The sequence below is a fragment of the Apodemus sylvaticus genome, chromosome 10, assembly GCF_947179515.1.
Source record: "Apodemus sylvaticus chromosome 10, mApoSyl1.1, whole genome shotgun sequence".
In the NCBI taxonomy this organism is placed as follows: Eukaryota; Metazoa; Chordata; class Mammalia; order Rodentia; family Muridae; genus Apodemus; species Apodemus sylvaticus.
The window spans coordinates 46,129,997-46,150,121 of NC_067481.1; the positions used below are offsets into that span (position 1 = coordinate 46,129,997).

A 20,125-nucleotide genomic window follows, 5' to 3' on the forward strand; every position below is an offset into this window, starting at 1 on the left:
TACAGTGCTGGTAAGAATTCACATAGCTTTTTGTTTTTTAATCTTAGCAGATGTCAGGCAAAGAAAAGCCATGACAAAAATCACCAATTGGTCTTGAAGATACATTCCAACGAAACCTCTCAGTCCACAAACATGCTGCCCAACCTCTCCCACCGTCACAGATGTCCCAGGCAATCCCAGTTGTAAGACACTGATTATGGCATGCCTGCCAGTGGGGTAGTGTCAGAACAGTGGGAGAAATATTTAGCCCCTTACACATAGGCAATCCAAGCTAACCATGTCAGACATTTTCCATGGGTTAGGCACAGTGCTAAGCAAAGCATTTTACATACTGTTTGATTTAATGCTCCTGTAAATGTCTGAGGAGGTTAATGTCAAATCCATTTCTTCAGTGGTACTTCAGATGGATCTCAGTGCCTTATGCACATCAAGCAAGCATTTCACTAATGATCTGTGGCTATGGTGCTCAACTAACCCTGTTTCACAGATGGAGAGGTTTGTGCTCAGTCTAGTTATTTTAATGATACAAAGTGACATGGGATCAGAGCTGGGACTACCAAGTCAATACTATGTTTTGTGTTTGTTTGTTTGTTTAGAGACAGGGTTTGTCTTTGTAGCCCTTGCTGTCCTGGAACTCTGACAATCATGCTGGCCTTCAACTCACAAAGATCTGCCTGCCTCTGCCTCCTGAGTGCTGGGATCAAAGGTGTGCACCACCACTGTCAAGTCAGTGTTTTAAATGGCTGCTGTGCCTCTTCTGTCCACTGCTGAATTTCTTCCAGGCTGGGTTTCTTTTAGGTAGCTGCTTTAACTTATTTATGGCTTGGTATAGAAGCTTATCTGATACTTGAGACTTCAAGCTTTCCAGGTCAAGACTTTTCAGACTGAATTTCATTCTACCATCCTTTGGTACCTTGACCCAACACTCAGTTGTCCTTGTGGTTTAAAATGGAAGAATTTGTTCCTTCCACATGCAGAATATTTTTTTTTAAAAGTTTGCATCCCTCCAATATTCCTCACCTGTGTCTCTGCTCAAACCCTCCCTCCCCCCATCCTTCCTTCTCTCCTTTTTTCCAATTTCTGGACTCAAACCTATGACTTTGAGCATAAGACTGTGTTTTAAAAACATGTTCACGATTTGCGTCTCATCCTAGGAAAACACAGAGCTTAAGAAGTAAGTTTAGAGGCTGGAGATGTGGGTCAGTGGTTAGAGCACTGGCTGGTCTTCCAAAGGACCCAAGCTCAATTCCCAGCACCCACATGGCAGCTCACAACTGTCTGTAACTCCAGTTCCAGGGCATCCAATACCCTCACATAGACATACATGCTGACAAAATACCAATGCATATCAATAAAAAATAAATAATTCATTAAGAAAAGAAAAAAGTAACTGAAGCCAGGCTTAATGGCACACACCTTTAATCCTAGCACTCGGGAGGCAGAGGCAGGTTGAGACCAGCCTGATTTACACAGGGAGTTCCAGGTCAGTCAGAGATACATAGTGAAATCCTGTCTTGAAAAAACCAAACCAAACAAACCATAAAACCACCATCCCCTACCCAAAGCAACCCTGTACATGCTCAGCCTATGAAATTGCTTCTATAGTTTGCACATCCATCTAAAACCAATTCTAAGTGAAGAGGAATGGCCACAGTGCAATCCCCCTGCATCAGCCTCCCAAGTGGCATGAGGCACCATATCACATGCCAGTAAGTATTGTTGAATTGAGGTCATCATGACTTGGTCCTTTACTGGGTCACAAGTGACCATACTATTGTCACAATACTAGTTGCATTGACTAGATACTCATGTTTTTCAGTGACCTGATGACACACCAACAAGTTATCTTTTCCACACAGAGATATATGTATGACAGTGACTAAACAGACATGACACATACTTGGGCATCTCTGACACATACCAGAAATGTATATATCATGCATATCTTTGGCCAATAGTAGTTGACAATACAATATGATAGTGTGGTTTGGATTCATTTATCCTAGGTGCAGATTCTAGCTCTGCCCTTATCAACCAGCTGTATAATTTGGAGTATCTGAAGCAAGCTTTTGGTACCTTGGCTACTTGTAAGTGGAAGCATTAATGTTGGTAGAGTTTTGTCACTTTGAGAATAAGTTTTCTATCAAGGTGAAAACATTGGTATTAATAGTTTTTCCCCCAACAATTTTCTGGCTCCAACTTATAGATTCAAAGGAAACCTAGTTGAGATATGAAAAGTACTTTCAAGTGAGATGACATTTAACTTGAATTTTGTAGTGCATTAGTGAATTAGAGAAAGCTTAGGAATTTGATCTACACTCTGGCAACAGCATATTAATAGTTAACACTATAGTAATAGGTCAAGATGGTGGGAACTTTTTTTTTTTTTTTGGTTTGTTTTGAGTTCAATTTTCAGTCCTAAGCAACTTGAAACTTGTGCTAGGGAGATGGGGAGCAGTGGGTCTACCTGTCATAGCTGAGGTGGAGGTTAAATAGAAGAGTGGAGTAGTAGCAGGCACAAAATATAAGGCCACCAGATGGGAGCCAGCCATGGGGGTGCACATCTGTATTTTACTACGTTGAAGATGGAGGCAGGAGGATGGCCACAACTATGATGTTAGCATGTCTAGGATACATAATGGTAATGAGTTCAAGGTCAGCCTGAGGTACTTTATGGTGACCCTGTATAAAAAACAAAACAAACAAACAAACAAACAAACAAAAAAAACCTAAAATCAGCCTGGGACAAATATAGCTCCAGGGAATCTGAGCTGGTTCCTAACTGCCTGTAACTCCAGCCTTAGGGCGTTCTGAAGTCTTTGGCCTCTGCAGGGATCCTTGTTCACATGCACACACCCACCATCATAGACCCACCCCCACCCCCACCCACCATCACACACATTCCACCTCCACCCCCACCCACCATCACAGACCCATCCCCTACCCACACCCATCCACCTACACCCACTCAATTAAAGAATAAAAGGAACAACATTTGGGAGGTAAGGCAGGAGAATCTTGATAAGTTTGGAACCAGCCTGGTATACATTTTGAGCTCCAGGACAAATGGGTACACAGAGAGACCCCTACTCAAAAACAGATAAATAATAATAAATACATAAAATCAGTCAATTAATCAAACAATCCCCCAACATAGTTTTAAAAACAGCATCAACGCAACATTCTTACAAAGATAGGAGTATCCTAAACATAATCAAGTCTTTAGATTTAACTACCAATTTCCAGGAAATTTGAACATCGAAGCAAATGTGAATGATATCTTGAGGATATGGTTCTTTTTCTTTCTTTCTTTCTTTCTTTCTTTCTTTCTTTCTTTCTTTCTTTCTTTCTTTCTTTCTTTCTTTCTTTTTTTCTTTCTTTCTTTCCCTTCCTTCCTTCCTTCCTTCCTTTCTTTTCTTTCTTTCTTTTCTTTCTTTCTTTCTTTCTTTCTTTCTTTCTTTCTTTCTTTCTTTCTTTCTTTCTTTCTTTCTCTTTCTTTCTCTCTCTCTCTCTCTCTCTCTTTCTTTCTTTCTTTCTTCCTTTCTTTCTTTCTTTCTTTCTTTTTTTTTTTTTTGAGACAGGGTTTTTTTTCTCTGTGAAGCCCGGCTGTCCTGGAACTCACTCTGTAGACCAGGCTGGCCTCAAACTCAGAAATCTGCCTGCCTCTGCCTCTCAAGTGCTGGGATTAAAGGCCTGCACCACCACTGCCTGGCTGAGGATATGGTTAGGTCCTGAATGTGGAAAAATTCTGTGGACTTTTCCTTCCCTCCCTTCTTCCTTCCCTCCTTTCTTCCCTCGCTCCCTGCCTGTCTTTCTGAGACAGGTTCCCTCATTAGTTCAGGCTGTCCTTGAACTTGAAGTGATCCTCCTACCTCAGCCTCCTGAGTGCTGGGCATGAGCTATGGTCCTGGCATTATGATCTAATTTCTTCAGCAAGTAAACGTTAAACAAATGATGAAAAAGAAAAAAGAAAAAAGGACAAAACTAAGCAGGCACAAGTGTCAGGGAACTTTTTGTACATGAAAACAAGAAGAAGGTGAAGATTTTATTAATCAAGTATCAAGTGTGAGTCATGTTCAGATCTCAATTCAGATAAATGAATTGTAAAAGATATTTTGGAAATTATTAAGATAAATGACCATGGATCAAAAATTAACAGTGGTGGTGCACACATTTAATCCCAGCACTTGGGAGGCAGAGGCAGGAGGATTTCTAAGTTTGAGGCCAGCTTGGTCTACAGAGTGAGTTCCAGGACAGCTAGGGCTACTCAGAGAAACACTGTCTCAAAAAACTAATTAATTAATTAATTAAAAAATAAAAGTTATTAAAATTTTAGACAAATTGTATAAAATGTTGTAACAAAGCCAGACAGTGGTGGCATAGGCCTTTAATCTCAGCAATTGGGAGGCAGAGGCAGTCAGGTCTCTTGAGTTCAAGGCCAGCCTGTTCTACAGAATGAGTCCTAGGACAGCTAGGGCTACACAGACAAACCCTGCCTTGAAAAACAAAACAAAAAACAATAACAAAAAACAAAACAGATAAATAGCAAGGCAGTGGTGGTGAATGTCTTTAATTCCAGCACTTGGGAGGCAGAGGCAGGTGGATTTCTGAGTTTGAGACCAGTTGGTGTACAGAGTGAGTTCCAGGACAGCATGGGCTACACAGGGAAACCCTGTCTCGAATAACCAAAACCAAACCAACCAACCAATCAAACAAACAAACAAAAACTGGTAAAGAAATAAAGTGTTATGAGATGCCTGGGATGCAAGAGAAGTTGTTTCATGGAATCAAACAAAAAAAGTGTGTGTGTGTGTGTGTGTTTGTGTGTCTCCTGGTGTTTGAACTCAGATTTTCCATATGATGAGCACAAATGCTCTACTATTGTAGCCCCAGGCTATGGAAAAAACATTCTTATGGTGACAGACCAAAATTAGAGAGACATGTATTTTAAGTGTTGGGTGGAGGAAAAGGGGCCCTGTTTGGAAAGGAAGATAGAAAGAAAACTGTTTTTTTGAGGGGTGTTGAAAAGGCAAGGAGGAAGGAGTGTCAGCAATGTCAAATATCGTAGGTTACAGGAAGAAAAGGATTGAATGTCGCCACCAGATAGAGCTACCAGGGTCATTATGATCAGGTTTCAGCGGCAGTGAGAGTGGCTGCCAGTCGGTCGTGAAGGGGAAGGAAGATGAAGAGTGTTCTCCCCGTCGTCAAGGAGAAGCTAGTGCATGTGGTCTACGCTGAGAGGACGGTGTCATTTGAGAGTGGATGAGGGTCTAGGCAGAGAGAAGAACCAAGGACTTGGTGCAAGGCTCTCGACCCCAACAAAAGCATTGAGAACGAGCCACACCCTGCTGAAGTAGAGGGCTTGCTTTTCTAATCCTGGCCAATTGACTCCCTTAGTTTACTGAAATCTTGGATTCTTCAAATTAAATTGCTTTTTTCCCCCTCAGTAAAGTTTTACTCATAAAACTCCCAGGACATATCTATTTATTGTAGTTCTTATGTTAGTTAAAGAGCCACCATTGTGGGGCCAGGGAGTCTAATTTGGGGCCTTATGTGTGTTAGGCAACTGTTGTACATCTGAACTCTCCCCAGGCCAGAGATTTCTGTTCCCTTCTCTTCATTGCTATTGTTGATGCTTGCTCTTACTGTGTAGCCAAGGTTGGCCTGGAACTCAATCCTTCTGCCTGCCAAGTGGTGAGATTACAGTCATGTGCTACCACCTAGCTAATCCATAATTCTGTATATGTATGTATGTATTTGGAAGCTTGTATATAGGGAAGCTTGTATATAGGGGTGCTAGATGTTAAACATCACCACTAGGTGATTTCTTTTATGATGGCTCTTTTTTTTTTTTTTTTTTTTTGAGATGGACTTCTATACATAGCCCTGGCTATCCTAGAACTCATTGTGTAGACCAGGCTGGCCTTGAATTCACCGAGGTCTACCTGCCTCTGCCTCTCCAATGCTGGGTATGAAGGTATGAACCACCATGCCTGGCAGCTCTCCACTTTGTTTTTTTTGTTGTTGTTTGTTTTTTGTTGTTTCTTTTTTTTTGAAACAGGGTTTCTCTGTGTAGCCCTGGCTGTCCTGGAACTCACTCTGTAGACCAGGCTGGCCTCGAACTCAGAAATCCGCCTGCCTCTGCCTCCCAAGTGCTGGGATTAAAGGCACTCGCCACCACTGCCTGGCCATCATATGGGTTTTTTGTTTTGTTTATCTATCTATCTATCTATCAATCTATCTATCTATCTATCTATCTATCATCTTTATTTCAGTATCTAGAGAGGTTGTTACAATATAGCTCAAGCTAGCCTCTAGCTCAGCCTCATGATTTCCTGCCTCAGCCTCTTGTGTGGTGGGATTGCAGAATATAGGTTTGCCCATCACTACCAGGCCACTTCTTATTTCCTTTATGTAGTACAGCCTGTTCTACATAAAGAGTCCTAGGCTAGCCAGCGGTCAGGGGTGATTGAAGACAGTATGTGTATTTTTTTTTTCCTGAGACAGGGTTTCTTTGAATAGCCCTGGCTGTCCTGGAACTCTCTCTGTAGACTAGGCTGGCCTCGAACTCAGAAATCCCCCTGCCTCTGCCTCCCAAGTGCTGGGATTAAAGGCATGTGGCACCACTGCCCTGTGTGTGTGTATTTTTAAAAGTCACTTCTAAACCCACGCTAAGAATTACCTCTTTCCTTCATAGGTTACTTTACTTTGCTGCTTTTAGACTGGTTTTCACTGTGTATCCCCTGAGTAACCCAGATTGTAACCAGGCTGGCCTCGAACTCAGATCTACGTGCCTCTGCTTCCTGATTACTGGCCAATTTGCTTCTTTTATCCCGGAAAAAAAGGTTTTTCCACTCTGCGTCTACAAAGCCCTTTGAAGCGCCTTTTCTTCCATCACAAATATATTGGATGGCTTATATGCAAGTCTAACTGTCGTTCTCAAACTATTTAGCCATCAGAACCGCACAAACGCAGGTACTTAGTGACTATGCTGCGAAGTTTACCCCTGGATCCCACGAGGAGTCCATCTGAGGTGTGTAGGAATGAGATGTTCTCCACTTTGGAGCAAAGTTTTACTTAGGCAGTGTTAGTGGGAGGCTGATGTTCTGGAGGTGGGAAGAGGGAAGGACCGCGATGAGCACTTCTTCCCAGGATTTCCGGGCTGAATAGCACGCACCTGACGCCCGCGTGGTTATGGCGAGTTGAGGGCGGGACTGGACCAAGCTTACTAACACTCAGGGCAACCCGGGCCACTCCGCCCAGCGTAAGTACTCGCGCGCTCCCGAGGCCTCGCGCCCGCGAGCGCAGGCCGTCCTGTCTCGCGCAGGGTCGGGTCTGTCAGGCAAGAAGTCTCGCGAGATCTGAGGCTGAGATGTCTGTCGGGAGGAGGGGAGTGGTGTCGGGAAGGGGGGGGAACCTGGGCAGCGGCCGAGCTCTGTGGCTTCAGGGCTTGGAAGGAGAGAGGGAGGGTGGCGAAGAGAGCGAGCCGGTGCCGCCGCCCGCTTGAGGAGAGAGGAGGGGTCCCACTCGCCCTGCGCCCTTCGCGGGCTGAGAGCGCGGAGTAGTCGCGAACCTCCCAGGCCGTTCGGCCCCTGGGGACCCCGCCCCGCGGCCCGTCCGCCCGCGGCCTCTCTTCTCTTTGTGAGCGCCCCCTTCCCAGGGGTGGTGGTGGTGGCGGAGGGGTGCGCGTGGGCCCGCCCGCCAAGGGGCCGCGGCGGGGGACCGACAGGGCCTCGGCTGTGAGGACCGGAGGCGGCCGAGGCCCGGGCCGGTTCCCCGAGGCGGCGGCGGCGGCGGCGACTCCCGGCACTTCCCCCGCGCCATCTTAACTGAGCCCGAGCGTTAAGGGCGCCTCCTCGACCCCGGTCGTCCCCTCGTTCCCCCCTCCCTCCCCCCGGCCCCTTGTCGTAGAGCTTGGGCTGGGTGGCTGGGGGGGGGGCGCCCCCTCCTCCTCACTCCTCGCTCTCCAGCGCTGCGGCCACCGGAGCGCTCCAGGGGTCTGCGCCCGTCTGCTCTGCCCCAGACCTGCCGGCGAAGGGGTAAGGGCACCTCTGCTTTGGAAGGGGAAGACATGGAGGGGGCGGGGAAATTCTGCCCACTCAGGCCTCTCTGGTTGAAAGAAGAGATCTGGGGGTAGAGTGGGGGAGGGACACAGGGAGGGTCTGTGGATCTGTGGGTGGGGTGAAGGAACTGGTGAGCGGGGCGCCCTCCTGTTTTGAGGGGCCAGAGCAATTGCATTCCTTTTTCCTAAGGGTCACCGGAAGAGGTGGTGGAAGGGGATGTTTCTAAGAAGGTGTGGCTCTAGTAGGGAGATTTGAGTTGACGTGCACCCCGATTTAAAGGCGCGAGGTCCCTTTCTGGTCTCTGCTCATCCTGCTCCACCTCCTTTGTAGCGTCTGTATTCTTGGGAATGGGGAATGGTCGGTGCAGCCAACTGGATGATTTCCACTCCTCCCCAAGGAAATCAATACCTTTCTAATGTAAGGGGTGATGGAAGCCCCCCCCCCCCCTTCTTCTAGTTTACTGCAGTGCTGCAGGAGTCCAAGTCAGTTTCTTCATACACATACTCGTGAATACACTAAGGTGGGGGGAGCGGAGAGTCAAGCAATGGCGCTTCCCTTGGAGAGGTTTTTTTTTTTCCCTTTGGTTTTTAAATCGATTACAGTACTGTTCGGATTCTTCCCCTGAGATATGTCCGTTCTTGTTACTGTTGGGTTATGGACTCATGTTAGAACAGCTTTGATGTCTCTCGTACTCTGTTTTGAGAGAGGGGAGGATTCCTGGATGGACTGCTGAAGGGTCCGGTAGTTTTCATTAGAATTAAAAAAAAAAACAAAAAACAAAAAACTCTCATTCTTTCTCTTTTCCTCCTTTGGCTTTTGTAGTTCTTTGAAAATTATTAGAAAATCTTGCATTGAAACTTGGACAATCAGACGTTTGCCCCTGGGCTGTGACTTTTTAAGGTTAATAATATTTTTCATGACATTGATACAGAAAATTTCTGAAAAAACTATGTTACAAACTTTTATGTAGCAGATATTCCTTCTTAAGGAAATGTAAGGTGATGTACCCAGTTATATTATGATCTGTGTTCTGTACTTATTTTTTTCTTCTTTACGTCATGTCATACTTATTTTAAAAGAAACCATCTTGTCTGGGCAGTAGTACTTGTTTTTTGTGGTTAGTAGGGTAGAAGCAAAAATAATAGTTTTACCATTCTGGGAAAGTGTCCTTTGAAATAAAAACTTAGCCTTCAAGTCCTGAAGAAGTCTTGATGTATAGTTTTAACTTTTACTCTCATCTTTAACAGAATCTTGATGTGCAATCCTCCCTTATTTATAGATAGGGTCTCTGTATTCATACTGCCTTGATCTTGGCAATTCTGCCTCACCATCTTTTGTGCTGGGATTACAGGTGTAAGCCTCCACACATGGGTCCAGTTTTTTTTTTTTAATTGTTTAGATTTACTAGTGAAGTGTTTAAAAATGTTCTATATGTGAATATTAGCAGTAATAAAAATTGCTAAACTATGCTAATGAACTATCTTGATATTTTATTTACATCACATTTTGTGTCTAGCTACTTAATGAGTTATTTTTAAATTATGAATACAAGGATTAAAGATGTACCAGTACCGCTAGGCATTGACTTAAGTTCTTTCTCATGTAGCCCAGGCTGGTGTAACTGTGTAGCTGAGGATGACTGTAAACTTCTTATAACTCTGTCTCCAACCTTCCAAGTCTAGAATTACAGGTGTGTGCCTTCATATTCCAGTTTAAACTTTTTTTTTTTTAAACAGCATCTCATACTGTGTACAGTGGTGAGTTCTTTGGCTGGCCTGCAACTTGGTATGTAGGCCAGGTTGGCCTCAAATACCCAAGAGATCTGCCTGTCTCTGCCTGCTGTGTGCTGGTATTAAAGGTGTGGGCCACCATACCTGTCTTAAATTAGTTTTTTTTTTTTAATTTCATAGTATTTGGGAAAGCTGCATTATGTTTTTCTCAAAAAATTGACATTTCTGCCTTATTTATTCTTTAATATTCATCTCAGTCCATTTAATGTAAATAGCATCATCATTTGAATCTGTCTCTCTTGCGGGGATGGTGTTGGGGAAAAAGATCTCATGTAGTCCACATTGTCTTCAAATGCTCTGTAACTGAGGCTATCCCTGATCAAAATCTCCAATCTCACCAGGTTCTTACTACGTAGTCCTAGCTGGCCTTGAACTTGTGGCAGTCTCTCTGCCTCAGTTTTCTGACTGCTGCGCTACTGTGCCATGCTTCATTTGAACTTTTACTTCATGACATAACGTGCATGTTGTCCTGTTTGCAGAATATGTAGCTTTCTCCTCATTCAGGAAAAATTATGCTGTAATACCTAATTCTCTGCTTTATACTTTGTTGTTGATAATGGATTATATCACAAGGATGAATCCAAACATGCTTAGAAAAGAGTGACTGATTTTATCTTGGAAATATGCAAGAAGAATTTTTTTTTTTTATCAATAGCTAGAAAATTTAAGGACATACACAGGGTATAGGTTAATTGCTTTATTGATTCATATTAGAGCCAAGGCATCTTTATAGCTGGTAGGAGCTCTTCCCTAAAAATGGCAAAGTATGTTGGTGACCAGTTAAATAAATTCATTATTAAGGAAGAAACTGCCTGAGGGTTACTTTATGACCCCTGATGGCACTGTCAGACAATACTGAGAGCTGTTAGTCTGAGTTGGTTCCAGATTAGTGTGGTGCTTATGTTTCTAAATAGTTCATCCACAAAATGGAGTGCATATCACTTCCTGTTCTTTCACAACTGGCTCTTTCTCTGGATTCCCTTTTAATGACTTAATTTTTGGCATTCTGATATCTGATTTGTTAATTTGGTTATTATTCACATGCTTTATAAGTAGAGGAATTTCTAAGAACCAACTGATTTAGAGGCTTTCAATAAAGTACATTTTTTTAATTGTTTTTTTATTTTTTTTGAGCATTTCACTGTGAATATTGTCTGGCCTGAAACTCAGTAGATAGACCAGGGTATCCTGAACTTGCTGCAGAGGCTTGCTTGCACTGGGATTATAGGCATGCTCCCTCAGGATTGGTCTAAGAGTGTCTTTTAAAAAATGTGTCTTTGTGTGTGTGTGAGAGGGAGGAGGCAGAGAGGGAGTGGGAGTGCTAGAGGAGGATGTTTTGTCCTGCTTTATCATTGTCTGTCATATTCCTTTAAAACCAGGGTATCTTGGCTGATTCTGGGGTAGGCTGATGGACAACAAGACCCATTGATTCTTCTTTCTCTGCCTCCCACAGTGCTGGGGAGGAGCTCCTGGGCATAGCTAGGTTTTTTATATGCATTCTGGAAATTTGAACTCCGGCCCTCATGCTTGTTCAGCAACTGTTGTTACCCACTGAGCCATCTTCCTTGCACCAAGAATATCTTAATAGTGTCAAAACATTGCCTCCATTATAAAGATGTCTCAAATTTAAACTCTGATGAAAGTTACCTATTTTGCTGTTCTGAAACCCAGGACTTTGAGGATGCTAGGTAAATAATATTATCACTGAGTTATATCCTTGCTGTTTGAAAGGTTTAAAGGAGATATAGTAGTATACAGAACCAAATATTTATAAAAATTAAAGTGAAAATAATTGCTATATATTCTATAATACAGATTTCCGGAGAGTTTTGGATATGATAATTATTTGTATGTTAATACAAAATAAATATAACTTAAGGCTAGGGACATAAGTCAGTGATAAGCTTAAGGTTCAGTCTCCAACACTGTATAAACTGGGTATGGTAGAACATGCTTGTAATTCTGTCAGTGGCCTTTAATCCCAGCATGAAGGTGGAAGCAGGAAAATCCAAAAATTAAAGACTATAGATTAAGTTTGAAGTCAGAGTGGGCAATATAAGACCCTGTCCTAAATATCTGTATATCAAGGCATATTTAGTCCCATGTTATAATACTATTCTACCAATAACAGACAAACTAATTGGGATACTTTTGGTGTTCAGTCTAGTTCTCTCTCCCTCTCACCATCTCCTCTGCCTCCCTCTTGTTTTCTTTCTCTTTTAAATGTTTTGCATGTATATATATACTGTGTGTGTGCACGTGAGCCTGGTGCCCAAAGAGTCCAGAAGGCATGAGATCCCCCTGGAAAAGGACTTATAGATGGTTGTGAGGTGCCTTGTGGGTGCTGAGAACTGAACCCTGGTGTTTTCAAGAGCAACAGCAAGTGTTAACAGCATTTCATTTTAATTAACTAATTAATTATATTTTTGCATCTGGGTCTTGCTACATTGCATAATAGTCTGCACTGGCCGCAGATTTACTATGAGGCTCTTGAGCTGAAGGCTTTGTGTTTTGGGATTATAGGCATTTGCTACCACACAGGTTAAGATTGGAGGCTCTTAACTAGCCATAAGAGTATAGTTTAATAATTTGCTGTTGTACTCTGGTTTAGTGGTGCACACCTTTAATCTCAGCACTTGGGAGGCATGTAGATCTTTGTCTGGCCAGCCAAGTTCTTGGCCAACCAGGGCTTACATAGTTTCAGAGGGAGGGAGAAAGAATGAATGAATGAATATTAAGAGAGAGAGAATGATTGAATATTAAAAACTTGCTGATTTTTAGCTATGCATAGGGCACATAATTGTAATCCCCAGCACTTGAGAGCCAGTGCAAGATGATCTATATAGTGAGTTCCAGGCCAGCCAGGACTACAGAGTAAAAAACAAAATTTGATAAGTTTTACTAGTTATGACTACTTAGTAAAACCATATGTTATATAGTAATTAGCTGTTGACATTTGAACTAAGATTATTTTCTTCATGTCATCTAGAAATGCTCTTCTATGTTTGGCTGGTTTATATATTAAAATTACTTTATTTCTCATTCATGTCTCTTAGGTTATTAGTCTATTATAAGAACAAACTTCACTTTTTCTAACTTAACTATTTAGAAATTAGGAGCTTTTTGGTGAAGGGCTGCTGTTTACTTCAGAATTATATATGAATGAGTGACTTAAAAAGTTAAGTTTACATAGTCAAGTTCTACATAAATTGGGACTGTTCCATTAAATAGAGTGCCAACATATGTTCATCTACCTTTTAGGTTTCTGAACTTGTTCATGGCTGAATTTTTAAAAAATATATTCAAGATTTCCTGTTATGAAATGTAAGTGAGAAGATAAAAACATATTGTTTCATTTCATTTTATTCTATTGGTGGTTTAAAGTATTGAATTTTTAGTGATAAATTTGATGTTTATTTTTGTTAATGGTGTCTCACTGCCTTAAAAAAAACAAACAAGCAAGAATTCCTGGCTACTAGAAACATTTACTTTCTTTTTTTTTTTTTTAATTTATTTTTTATTTTATTTTATTTATTTATTTATTTATTTTTTATTTTTTTTTCAAGACAGGATTTCTCTGTGTAGCCCCTGCTGTCCTGGAACTCACTTTGTAGACCAGGCTGGCCTCAAACTCAGAGATCCGCTTGCCTCTGCCTCCCAAGTGCTGGGATTAAAGGCGTGCACCACCATCACCTGGCCAAAACATTTACTTTCAGCTGAGATGTTTCCGTCATCATTTGGTAACGAGTACTTGTTTCTGGTTTTTTGGTTTTTTTTTTGTTTTGTTTTGTTTTGTTTTTTCCCCAGAGATAGGGTTTCTCTGAGTAGCCTGGCTGTCCTGGAACTCACTCTGTAGACCAGGCTGGCCTTGAACTCAGAAATCTGCCTGCCTCTGGTCCCAAGTGCTGGGATTAAAGGCTATGCCACCACTGCCCGGCAAGTACTTGTTTCTGTATCAGTCTCTTCCATTTGCAGTAGAAGCAGATTTTTGTTGTTCTGAATTATAGTTTAAATAATGACAAAATTAAGAGGTCAATAAAAGGTGGAAGAGTTTCTTTTTTTTTTTTTTTTTTTGATTTGGTTATTTTTTTTTTTTGAGACAGGGTTTCTCTGTATAGCCCTGGCTGTCGTGGAACTCACTCTGTAGACCAGGCTGGCCTCGAACTCAGAAATCCTCCTGCCTCTGCTTCCCAGAGTGCTGGGATTACAGGCGTGCGCCACCACCGCCCGGCTGAAGAGTTTAAAATGAAAGCATTGTCTATAAATAATTAAGAATATACTTTACTAAATACCTTGCTTAGTAGATATACTAATCTGTTAAACATGCTAGTTTACTACTCAGGAACCTGAGGTAGCAGGTTCTGTTTAGTTACAGGCCAGTGTGGGTAACCTAAGGAAACTCCATCTTAAAACAAGCATCAGTTATGTGCTAGGTATTTCTCAAATCAGGATTTATGTAGCCCAGCTGGCCATGGACTTGGATTATAGGTATATTCCACTACATCTTTTTTTTGCAGTGCTGGGGATTAAACCCAGGTCTCTCTGCATGGGTGGCCAACACTCCACTAACTGAAGTACATCAGCACTTCTCCAGTTCTTACTGCTTTTTGCTGTGCTGTCCTGAATGTACTTCCCAGGTACTGGGATTATAGGTGTGCACCATCATATTTAACAATTTCCTGGCTTATTTTTGAGCAAAGAAGGGCCACTTTTTTTCTTTTTATAAGTTGTCTGTCTGTCTGTCTATCTATCTACCCTCCTACCTACCTACCTAATCTATCCATCCATCCACCCATCCATCCGCATCAGGGTTTTGCCTGCATGTATGTTTAGGTGAGGGTGTTGAATCTTGGGCATACAGACAATTGTGAACTGCCATGTGGGTGCTGGGAATTGAATCTAGGTCATCTGGAAGAGCATTCACTGCTCCTAACTGCTCAGCTATCTCTCCAGCCTGAGATAAGGTTTTTTGTTTGTTTGTTTGTTTGTTTTGTTTGTTTTTTTTTAAGATTTATTTATTTTATGTATGTGAGTACACTATAGCTGTCTTCAGACACACCAGAAGAGGGCATCAGATTCCACTACAGATGATTGTGAGCCACCTTGTGGTTGCTGGGAATTTAATCAGGTTCTCTGGAAGAGCAGTTAGTGCTCTTTTTGTTTTTATTTTTTGTTGTTGTTGTTTTTTTGGATTCCCCCCCCCCCCCCCCAGACAGGGTTTCTCTGTATAGCCCTGGCTGTCCTGGAACTCACTCTGTAGACCAGGCTGGCCTCGAACTCAGAAATCCGCCTGCCTCTGCCTTCCAGAATGCTGGGATTACAGGTGTGTGCCACCACTGCCCAGCTGCAGTTAGTGCTCTTAACCACTGAGTCATCTCTCCAGCCTCCTGATAAATTTTTTTAAAAAATCTTTTAAGATTGTTTAATTTTTTTTAAAGATTTATTTATTTATTTTATGTATATGAGTATACTGTATCTGAAGTTGCTGAGAATTGAACTCAGGACTGCCCCAACTCTGCTTGCCCCTGCCCCACTGGCTCTGGCCCAGAGATTTATTATTGTTATTATTACTTTTTTAAAGATTTATTTATTTATTATATGTAAGTACCACTGTAGCTGTCTTCAAACACTCCAGAAGAGGGCGTCAGATCTCTTTATGGATGGTTGTGAGCCACCATGTGGTTTCTGGGATTTGAACTCAAGACCTTTGGAAGAGCAGTCAGTGCTCTTAACCGCTGAGCCATCTCTGCAGCCCCTTTTTTTTTTTTTTTAAAGATTTATTTATTTATCATATGTAAGTACACTGTAGCTGTCTTCAGACACACCAGAAGAGGTCATCAAATCTCATTACGGATGGTTGTGAGCCTCTATGTGGTTGCTGGGATTTGAACTCAGGACCTTCAGAAGAGCAGTTAGTGCTCTTAACTGCTGAGCCATCTCTCTAGCCCTATTTAATCAATTAAATGTGTGAGTACCTTGTCTGCACTTATGTATTATGTATATACCTGGTTTCCAGAAGCCAGAAGAGACCATCAAATGCCCTGGTTCTGGCTTATTGGTTTTGAGCTACTATGTGGGTGCTAAGAACTGAACCAAGGTCATTTGCAAGAGCAGCAAGTGATTTTGACTGCTGAGCCATCTCTAGACCTTGTTGAAATTTTTTTAAAAAGATTTATGTAAGTACACTGTAGCTGTCTTCAGACTCACCAGAAGAGGGCATCAGATCTCATTACAGATGGTTGTGAGCTACCATGTGGGTGCTGAGATTTGAACTCATGACCTTTGGAAGAACAGTCAGTGCTCTTACATACTGAGTTATCTCTACAGCCCCCTTGTTGAAATTTTTGATCAGATAATTTTAATCAGATCAATTAAATTTAGAGAAACATGTATAGTTCAGTTTCTGAGAAATAGTTATTGGTTAATAGAATGAGAACAGAATCAACCATAGTAAAACTTGCATATTTTAAATGAGCCTTAAAAATTATTACATTTATTTCTGTATTTGAGTGAGGGTGTCATATGTATGGAGGTAAGAGGACAATTTGCAGTTGATTCTCTCATTTCGCCATGTGGGTCTTGAAGATTGAATTTGTGCTGTTAAGCTTAGCAACAAGAGCCTTTACCCATCTCTCTGGCTAATTACTATATATATATATATATATATATATATATATATATATATATATTTGTTTGCTTGTTTGTTTTTTGTTGTTTTTTTTTTTTTGGATTTGGTTTTTTTTCCGAGACAGGGTTTCTCTGTATAGCCCTGGCTGTCCTGAAGCTTACTCTATAGACCAGGCTGGCCTCAAACTCAGAAATCCACCTGCCTCTGCCTCCCAGAGAGCTGGGATTACAGGCATGCGCCACCACCGCCCTGCTCTAATTACTATATTTTAATGGTAGCATTTATAAGCTGCATACTTTCCTTAGCCTAAAATTTTTTATTTATTTATTTTTTTTCCCCAGGCAGGGTTTCTCTGTATAACCCTGGCTGTCCTGGAACTCACTTTATAGACCAGGCTGTCCTTGAACTTAGAAATCCACCTGCCTCTGCCTCCCAAGTGCTGGGATTAAAGGCGTGTGCCACCACTGCCCGGCTAAAAAATTTTTTCTTTAATTACAATTGTGGGGTACATAGGAAGACAACTTGAGAATCTGTTCTGCTCTCCCTTCACATATGTCACATTTTAATTTATGCCATCAAGGTTGGCAGGAAGCATCTTTATGTGCTGAACTGTCTTACCTGTTTTAAGTCTTAACTTTTTTTGTGAAGATAATATTCACTGAGTTGCTAGATTTAAATAGGATGATCTTTACTTGCTTAATATACCTCTGATGCATAGCAAACACCTAGCAGATTGTTGACTTTATATTAGTTGATTAATATAAGTTTTTGAATAAACAGAGGGGGGTTTAATATTTAAGAGAGTAAGTTACAGGATCTAGGAATGTAACTTATTTATAAAATGTTTGTCTACTAAAAGTGTGAGGCTTTTTTTTTTTTTTTTTTTGAGTTACGTCCCCTTATTGGAGGGAAAAAAAAACCTAGTGAAAAAACCTAATTACATTCTATGTATTTAAAAAAAAATTTTATTAGTTTTTATTTTTTGTAGTACTGCAATTGAACTTAGGATCTGCACTATGGTCCTGCAAGTACCGTCACTGAGCAGTTATCCCAGAACTTTACCTTTTTGTTTGTTTTAGATTAATTTATTTTATGTATGTGAGTATACTGTTGCTTTCTTCAGGCACACTAGAAAGGGGTATCGGATCCCATTACAGATGGTTGTGAGCTACCAGGTGGTTGTAAGGCCCAGTGTAGGTGTTGGGAACTAAATTGTTTTCTCTACAAGAGCTGCCATCTCTCTAGCCTCTCCTAGCCTTTTTTAAACTTTGAGTTGAGGCAGTCTCCTTAAGTTGCCTTGTTTTGAACTTTGGGTTCTCTTGTCTCAGACTTGCATTCTATACCTTTTTTTTTTTAAATAGATTTTTTTTTTAAATAAGATTTATGTATATGAATACACTGCAGTTGTCAGACATATCAGAAGAGGGCATTGGATCCCATTACAGATAGTTGTGAGCCACTATGTGTTTGCTAGCAATTGAACTCAGGACCTCTGGAAGAGGAGTCATTGCTTTTAACCTTTGAGCCATCTCTCCAGCCTGCATTCTATACATTTGAAGATCAGCTTATATTTTTGTTCAGAATTATTTATATATATTAAATTTATTTATTTTGTGTTTATGTGTATGCATATTTGGTCAGAGGACAACTTGTGGGAGTTGTCAACCCTTCTGCCTTGTGGGTTCTGGGATTGAACTTGGGTAGTCAGGCTCTGTGGAATGTGCCCTTTCCTGCTAGCTATCAATGATTTTTACTTATTGGCATCTTATACACATGCATATCCTTGTGCTGCTCTGGGTTGGACCCAGAATCTTGCACATGTTAGGAAAGTACACAGTAGTAGCACTTGTACTACTGACTTACAGCTATAGTTCTTTGGCAGACATAGTTTTTGGAGAAATGGTTAGAATATCAGAGTAGTTGAGTGTTGTGTTTAGAATAGGCTAGTGTGTATTATTTAATGCTAATGTGTGTGGGATGGGTTGGGGAGAATAGTGTCAAAAAATGGATCCCTGGGCCTTGTAACACTCTTGTACTGAAATTCCAGTAGGCTACACCCCACTAGCCTTATTAGAGTTTTTAAATCTGTGAGAGAGTTGGTTTTTTTTTCCTTTGCACAGTGTAAAGCATGTTGTAAGGAATGAAATTCTATTTTTTTCCCTTTAGAACTTTTTTGCTTATTTAGGAAGAATTTGTAAAATTTCTTACCGGAGTTCATTTCTCCAAGCTTGATGTTGAAGGCATCCAAGAATAACTTATGAGTGACATTTTTTAAAATTAGATTTTAAATTTATTTTATATGAGTGTTTTACATGTATGTATGTATGTATGTATGTATGTATGTATGTATGTATCTGGTCAGTTGAGAGAGTCAGAGCCTCTAGAACTTGAGTTAAGGGTTCTGGATGGTTATAAGCCACCATGTGGGTGCTGGGAGTCTAACCTGGATCTTCTGGAAGAGAAGCAAGTGCTTTAAACTGCTGAGCCATCTCTTCAACCCTTTTTAAGTATTAAATAATAGTAATAGTAATAATAAATTGTCTTAGTTTGGGCATTATTGCTGTGTAGAGATACCGTGACCATGCATTTATTTGGGGTTGGCTTACAGTTTTAGAGGTTTTGTCCCTTATCATGGTAGGAAGCATGACATCATGTAGGTAGACATGGGAGCTATTGTTGCTGTTGGAGCTGAAACTTCTCCATCTTGATCTCCAGGCAGCTGAAGGAGATTGTGTGGTATACTGGGCATAGCTTGCCTTCACACTGACATACTCCCTCCAACAAGGCCATACCCACTCCAACAAGGTCACACCTTATGGCCAAGCATTCAAACACATGAATCTGTGGTGCCATACCTATTTTATTTATTTATTTTTCAAGACAGGGTTTCTCTTGTGTATCCCTGGATGCCTGGGAACTCACTCAGTAGACCAGAAGTGGCCTCAAATGGAGAGATCCACTTGCCTCTACATATGCCTCCCAAGGGCTAGGATTAAAGGCATGTGCCACCACATCCTAAAAAATACTTTATATTCATGCGTATATCCCAGAGTGTATGTATATGCACCATGTGCATGGAGTACCCTCATAGGCCAAAAAGTGGTGTCACATATTTTTGGAATTGGAATTAACACAGTTGTGATCCACTTAATGTGGATTCTAGGAATTATACCCAGGTCTTCTGTGAGTGTAGCCAGTACTCTTTTAACTTTAACTGCTGACTCATCTCTTCAGCTCAGCTAAGCTTTTTATTTAGGTAGTCTTTATTTAGATAGTCTTAGCCTTTGTAGGTGTGCCTTTACCTTGAAATATAGTAACAGTATATTAATTGATACTTTATAAATTAATACTTTTATAAATTATATTAATTGGCAAGTTAGTGTATATGTGTGTATGAATATAATTTTTTACTTTTTTGTGTGTATAGGTATTTTGCTTGCATATATGTCTGTTTGCCAAGTGAGTACTTGGGTACCTACAGAGGTTAGAAAAGGATCTCTCAGATCACCTGGAACTGGAGTTGCAGATGTTGTAATAAGCTGTCGTGTGGTAATTGAACCCAGATCTTCTGCAAGAAAAACAAATGCTCTTAATTGCTGAGCCATCTCTTTAGCCCATATTTTGTTTTCTTGAAACATGGTGTC

The 20,125-nt window shown here is 41.1% G+C and overlaps 1 protein-coding gene across 4 annotated transcripts in view; it reads left to right on the forward strand.

Annotated features, from left to right (window-relative positions):
• The first annotated feature begins 7,942 nt into the window (after nucleotides 1-7,942).
• Nucleotides 7,943-20,125, forward strand: part of Taok1 (TAO kinase 1) — an 80,249-nt gene continuing 68,066 nt past the window's right edge. Inside the window, exons 1-3 of one of the 4 annotated variants that reach the window (XM_052197620.1) lie at nucleotides 7,943-8,039; nucleotides 9,670-9,753; nucleotides 13,115-13,177. The gene's annotated coding sequence lies outside the window, so the exon portion shown is untranslated. Of the gene's footprint in view, nucleotides 8,040-9,669; nucleotides 9,754-11,306; nucleotides 11,542-13,114; nucleotides 13,178-20,125 lie in introns of all 4 variants that reach the window. The other 3 variants (XM_052197619.1, XM_052197616.1, XM_052197617.1) reach the window with 3 other exon arrangements.